Source organism: Elephantulus edwardii, unplaced genomic scaffold (genome assembly GCF_000299155.1).
Source record: "Elephantulus edwardii isolate Elephantulus edwardi_28Jun2011 unplaced genomic scaffold, EleEdw1.0 scaffold00210, whole genome shotgun sequence".
Classification (NCBI taxonomy): Eukaryota; Metazoa; Chordata; class Mammalia; order Macroscelidea; family Macroscelididae; genus Elephantulus; species Elephantulus edwardii.
Genome location: NW_006399960.1, coordinates 5,319,269 through 5,326,270, shown reverse-complemented (window position 1 = coordinate 5,326,270; position 7,002 = coordinate 5,319,269). Strand labels below are relative to the sequence as shown.

The window sequence follows — 7,002 nt, the reverse complement described above, 5'->3', positions numbered from 1 at the left end:
TTGTTAACAATTTCAGCTTGCTTGGCTCCATAATCCACACTCTTGGCACCAGGAGTCAGGAAAGCAAAAGATTAATTGCATCAGAAAAATCTGTCAGGGAACTCTCCAGAGTGCTGAAGAGCAACAATGTCAGTTTAGAGACAAAGGTGCACGTGATCCAGGCCATGGTCTTTGCAATTACTTGCTATGCATCAGAGAACTGGACAATGACTAAGGATGATGGAATAATAATCGATGCCTTTGAGTCGTGGTTCTAGAGGAGAGAATTAAACATACCACAGACTGCCAAGAGAACTAACATGTCTGTCCTTGAGGAGGTGAAATCAAGTCTTTCCTTGGATACTAGGATTTTGAAACTCTGTCTCATATACATTGAGCACATGGCCAGGAGGGACCAGTCCTTGAAGAAGGACATCATACTTGGAAGGGTGGACGGACAGCGCAGGAGAGAGAGACTCCGGATGAGATGGATTGACATAGTAACTGAGGCTATGGGGGTTGGTGTATCAGAATTAGTGAGACTGGCTCAGGATAGGGCAGGGTTCAGAGCTATTGTGCTTAGAGTCGCTACGAGTTGCAGTTGCCTTGATTGCACATAATAGTAACAACAGTTTGAGGGGTTCATCTAGCTTCTGTGACTCTAAAGTCTGAAGTCCATGAGAATTTGTTAATTGTTTCAATGATGTCTTCGATAGCATTTTTTTTTCCCTGTCTAAGATCAGATCGTGTGTTGCAAGACCACTTAGTCTTCTTTTATCTGGAACAGTTTCTTGGACTTTTATCAAGATGTGGTCATTTGTAAGAATCCAGGCCAGTTATTTTATAGAATATTCCTTGATGTGTGCTTGCCTGGCATTTCCTTATAATCGATGCAGGTTATACATTCTCAATAAAAACACTGCAGAAGTTATCTGTGTTCTTTTTTTATTTATTTCTAAGTCAGGGCTGTTGAAATATCTCAAACTCATTGCCATAGAATCTAACCACTGACCCTCCAGCGGGTTTTCAGAGCCAGTAAGTTACACAAGCTGGAGATTGGCCATCTTTCTTTCTCAGGGCAGCTGATGAATTTGAAAAGCCAAAGAAACACTGTGTTTGGGTTAGCAGGACTACTCCATATGGACAGAGCTCCCTCGTCAAAGATTGGAAGAGAGGTCAAACTTAACTTGGACCCATCAAGTAACAAATGCTCCTGAGGACTGCACCAGTTATAATTCAAGTGTCCCTTCTTCCCTATGCATAAGACACCCTCTTTAAATTAGTATTGCTCTCTTATTGTCTTAGTTCTCTAGGGCTGCTATAACAGATTCCACAAGTGGATGGTTTTAATGAAAAGAAATCCATTATCTTATAATTTAGGGACTAAAAAAAAAATCCAAATTCAAGGTTCCAGCTCTAGAGGAATCCCCTCTCCCATCAGTTCTGGAGGCAGATCCATGTTTCCTATAGCCTCTGTCTTGGGAGATCTCCATGTGTCTGGGCCTTCTCCAGTGTCAAGGAGCAGAGACTTGACCATTATTTCAGTGAAACTGATTTCTGCCCCTCTTAGCTGGCTTTCCTCACCTTTTATCTCAAAAGGTATTATAGGCCACACCCTAGGAAAACTCCCCTTAACATCAGGTTAGCTCTGGGATGGGATTAACGAGTGTTGTATTCCACTCTGGTAGCCTAGTGACAAGAAGCTGCGATGCAATCCTGAAGGCCCCTGGCTCGAGTACACCAGCCACTCCTCAGGAGAAGGCTGAGCAGTCTCCTCCCATGCGATTAACTGGCTTTGAAAACTGGCCAGGAGGTCAGCTGTGGATCAGTTCCACCTCTATGGTACACAATAACAGTTCTTTTATAAGGAATTGACTAATCAAACCATGGAGGGTTGCTTACAGTTTCCAAATAATAGAATTTAAAATAAAAACACATCCTTTTTTGAGAATGAATACCAGTTCCAGGGGGAGTGGGGACTCCTTTATTGGCATACTGTCAGTGTGGTTGGTTGGTTTGTGTTTTTGGTTTGTTTTTTCAGATCATTAAAGGGAAAATATTTAATTAACCAACCTCCATGTATTTAACACGGCTTCAGGCCACCAAGACACAGCTCCCCTCCCAACAACCTTAATCTTCTCCTCAGCTCTTGTGCTGAAGAATTTGACTTCACAATGACTAGTTGCTTTGGGAATCTTCCTTTCCCCTGTACTTTGTAGTAACATGATTGAACCACATCAATGATGGGAGCACCTCCATTCTTGTTTTCTGCAGCATTTACCCTTCTCTGCTCACTGACCAAGGTCCATAATTTGTCAAGGTTGACAGTTGGTCAGAAGCTCTGATTCCTCTTCAGGTGACAAATGTCTTATACCCACCTTTCCAGAATAACCTGCATGGTATTTGTCAAAGTTGATCCTGTGGTGATGCAAGCCACCAGCATTACCTCGGCCTCCAGGTGTGGCAGTGGTGCACATGGCCCTCAAGTTTCTGGGTCTTCCTCAGTCTTGATGGCTGTGGGGAAATGGGAACTTCTTGTTGTTATATGCTATCAAGTTGTCTGCAATTCATAGCAACCCTATGTACAAGAGCTCTGAAGCCTGCCCTGAACCAGTCTCACTGACTGACTCTGACACGCCTACCCCCACTGCCCTAGCTTTGTATAAATCCATCTCTCCCTGGGTCTTCCTTTCCTGCACTGTCCCTCCACCCTTCCAAACATGGTGTCCTTCTCCAGGGATCTGTCCCTCCAGACCATGTGCCCAAAGTATGAGATAGGGCTTCAAAATCCTAGCCTCCAAGGAGAAGCATGGTTTCACCCTCTCCAAGACAGACTTATTTGTTTTCTTGGTGGTCCATGGTATGTTCAAGACTCATCTCCAGCACCACAACTCAAATGCATCAATTCTTCTTCTGTCATCCTTAGTCATTGTCCAGCTCTCTGATGCAGAACAAGTAATTGCAAAGACCAGGTGCACCTTAGTCTCTAGACTGCCATCGTTGCTTCTGAGTACTCTGGAAAAGTCCCAGACAGCAGATTTTCTCAATGCAATTCATCTTTTGATTTCCTGACTGCTTGTACCCAGAGTTTTCATTGTGGAGCCAAGCAAGCTGTAACTGTTAACAACCTCAATCTATCCATCATGATGCTGCCCGTTGGCCCAGTGACGTTGAGCTTCAATCCATATTGAAGGCTGTCCTCTTTCGTTTCAGCAAGCAAGGTTGTGTCATCTGCATAACGCAGGTTGTTTTTTTTGTTTTTGTTTTTGTTTTTGTTTTTTTTTAAAGTGATCTTCATTTACTGTTGGATTAGCAATTAGAACGTACAACTTCTGTTCAACAGGACATTGAAAAGTTACTTTAACGTGACAGCAGCAAAAAAAAATAGAATTCTCTAATTACAGCAGCCTTTATGTGCACAATTCTAAAATAAATACTACTTCTGAGCAGCTGTTGCCAGATTTTTAGGATTAATTTAAACATATACACTTTTTCTGCTCTGAGAGCCAGTACTCCATCTTGTTTACTGAGAGGGTTTTGAAAGAGTCAATGAGCTCGAGTAACTGAGGTGCGTGGTCACTCCTCACGGCAGGCAGGAAAGAGTCCAGTTAACCGGGGCACACAGCACACCACACGACACGGGGTGTACCGCAGCCGCTGCAAGTCCTTCACTGTCAGCCCGCTGTCTTTTTCAAAGAGAATTTCCTCCTAAGAGTTTGAGAATTTGGGCGGCCTGTTTCATTTTTGCTAACCTGACTCCCTTGGATGGCTAGTTAGTGGTCAGGGCACCGGCAATTTGGTCACAAGGCAAGTCGAGGATGCAATAAAGAAAGCCTGTGTCTAAAATACCATGTGCTTACTGGAACCACTCAGATTATTTATTTTTAATATAAAACACCTAACTTCAAAGTGAAGGGTCTAATCAAGCAACACTAACAAGACGGAGGCAGCATCTCTTCTTCTAAGACTTATTAGGTTTGGCCCAGTGTTCTCGATACATGGAATACATCATACCAATAGTCATTGCTCCCACCACAAAGCCTTGGGCCGCTACTCGCATGTGGATCAGGTGGATGGACATTTTCGTATTCCCCCTGTTCTTCAGTTTGTACAATCCGTACGCAACGATTGCAGCAAAGCCCGCCATTCCAATGGGGACAAATGGTGCCTCTTTAGCTTTTCGTCTCAATTTGGATCCCTGGTCTTCATCATATGAAGAAAGTGATACATCTGTGTTGGATGACATTGTGATTGGTTGAAGAATCGCCCACGAGCAGCAGACACACCACGTACGGTCCGACCGGTTTCTGCTCCCCCGTAACGCAGGTTGTTGATGAGTCTTCCTCCAATCCTGATGCTACATTCCTCCTCATAGAGCCCAGCCTCCCAGATCTGTTCTGCATATAGATTGACAAGGTATGGAGACAGGACACTTCCCTGACACACTCTTCAGAGTTTCTTAAAGAAAAGGGGAGTGGGAGAAGATACTTAGTTCCCCTAGCTGCGAGACTGCTGAAAGGCCTGAGGTCACAGCAGTCTCATCAGGGCAGCACCCTGGTGCTCAGAGACTGAATCCCAGATTAATCACTGTCAGTGTGTTGGTTTTGAGTTGTTTTTGGTTTTCTCTTTTTATTTTTTAAATTAATTGTAATGAACGTTTACAGAGACTTTGGATTTCCATTCATTCGTTTCTGTATTTTTCTCCCTGCCCACCTCTACCCCCCCCCATTAGCTCTTCTCTTTGAAAAGTAAAAGATACATTCTTTCATTTTTATATAAATCCTACTGCCTAAGTCCACTCCACTATGCAGCCTTCATTCTGGACTCCGGTCATGACAATAATACCCAATCATATATCTCTTTTAAACAGTTCTCTCCATCTGTTTGAATGCAGTATACATCATTTATTCCATCTTTCCCAGTCTCCCCTCAACCCCAATGTCAGTCCCATTTTACAACAGTGGCACTATGCAATATTTGTCCTTTTGTGACTGAGCTATTTCACTCATCATAATGTCCTCTAGGGTCACCTATTTTGTATATTTCATGAGTTCCTTGTTTTTCAATGCTGTATAATATTCCATTGTGTGAACATACCACAGCTTCTCTATCCATTCGTTTGTTGATGGGCACTTGGGTTGTTTCCAGCTCTTTGCTATTGTGAACAAAGCTGCAATAAACATGGGTGTGCATATATCTGCTTGGGTGGCAGTTATGGTTTCTTTAGGATATATTCCCAGTATTAGAATTGCTGGGTCAAATGGTATTTCTATTTCCAACTTTTGAGAAAGCGCCATACTGCCTTACATAGTGGCTGCACCATTTAACAATCCCACCAACAGTGAATAAGAGTTCCAGTTTCTCCACAACCTCACCAGCATTTGATGTCTGCTGTTCTGTTGTAGTTTGTTGTTCTTACTGGGGTGAGATGATATCTCAGTTGTTTTTATTTGCATCTCTCTTAGAGCTAGGGATTTTGAACATTTCTTCATGAGCTTGTTGGCCATCTGAATGTCTTCTTTGGTGAAGTGTCTGTTCATATTCTGTGCCCATTTTTCAATTGGGTTATTTACCTTTATCTTGTTGTGGTGCTCAAGTATTTTATAAATTCTAGATATAAGTCCCCTGTCTGACATGTCATTACCAAATACTTTTTCCCAGTCTGTGGCTTCCCTTTTTACCCTGTTCTTAGAAGGTCCCATTCATCTGTTTGGTCCTCTTCCAGTTGTAGATTTTCCAGGATGCTTGGAAGACTGTTTATGTTGTGGATTAGGGCTTCTAGTCAGTGTGTTCTGAAATTGTTCAGTTACGTGATCCTTGTCACAGTAAACATATAGACTACTCCATCACTCAAAAAAATGTCTTCCTCCTCTTTGTGATCTCTCAGGCAGCCCTTGACAACTTCTAATCAGATTTATGCCATGAAAATTTTGCCTTTATTGCTATTCTTTTTCAAATAAAAAAATGCCATAATCATGCATATAGAGCTTTGTATGAGCATAAGTTTTTATTTCTCCTGGGTAAATATCGGGAGTATAATTGCTAATCCAAATGGTTTAACTTTATAAGAAAGTCAAATTGTTTTCTAAAGGGGCTAGCCATTTTGCATTACCACCAGCAATATAAAAGAATTCCAATTGCTCCACGTCTGCATAGCTATTGATACTGTCTGGAGGTTTTGTGGGTTTGGTTTTGTGTTGTTTTGTTTTTTTTTTAATTTTTTTTTTTAAATTTGTAGCCATTCTAATGTCTTTGCCTTGGTATCTCATTGTAGGTTTCATTTACATTTCCATAATGACGGATGGTTGTTGTGCATCTTTTCCTGTGCTTACTTGTTTGTCTTTGAAGGCACTATTTCTGTGCAAATATTTTTCTGGGTTTATTAGGTTGCTTGCTTTCTTATCCCTGTGTTTATGTTCTGGTTACAACCTGTATCTGAGGCATTTGCGTTCTGCAACATTTGTGTTCTCCCTATCTATGGTTTGTCTTTTAATTTCCTTCACAGAGCACTTCCAAGAGCAGATTTAAAAAAAAATAAAATATTTTCATGAGGTCTAATTTACAAAGGTTTTCTTTTATGGTTCATGTTTTTGGTATCCCAAGAACTCCTTAGTGAATCAAGATTTTTTTTTAGAGTTTTTGGATGTATATTTAAGTCTGTGACCCATTTTGAGTCACTTTTGGGTGAGGTGTAGTGTAAGGATGGAGGCTCATTGCTTGCACTTGTTCCAGCACCATGTTGAAATGTCTCTGTGAAAATACATTGACATCTTTAGTTAGAATCACATGACTGCATATGCATGTGCCCACTGCTGTTCTATTGATCTATTTCTTTTTTATGTTAAAGAGCTTTACACTAGTGTCTTAATTCCTGTAGCCTTAGAGTAAATCTTACAGTCAAGTATGTGAGATGTATCCTGTCTCCATACCTATTCAACATGTATGCAGAGCAGATTATCCGAGAGGCTGGGCTCTATGAGGAGAATTGTGGCATCAGGATTGGTGGAAGATCTATCAACAATC

The 7,002-nt window shown here is 41.5% G+C and overlaps 1 pseudogene; it reads right to left on the bottom strand.

Moving 5' to 3' along the window:
- Nucleotides 1–3,940: 3,940 nt before the first annotated feature.
- LOC102870333 lies at nt 3,941–4,225 on the bottom strand (annotated as a pseudogene).
- Nucleotides 4,226–7,002: the final 2,777 nt, after the last annotated feature.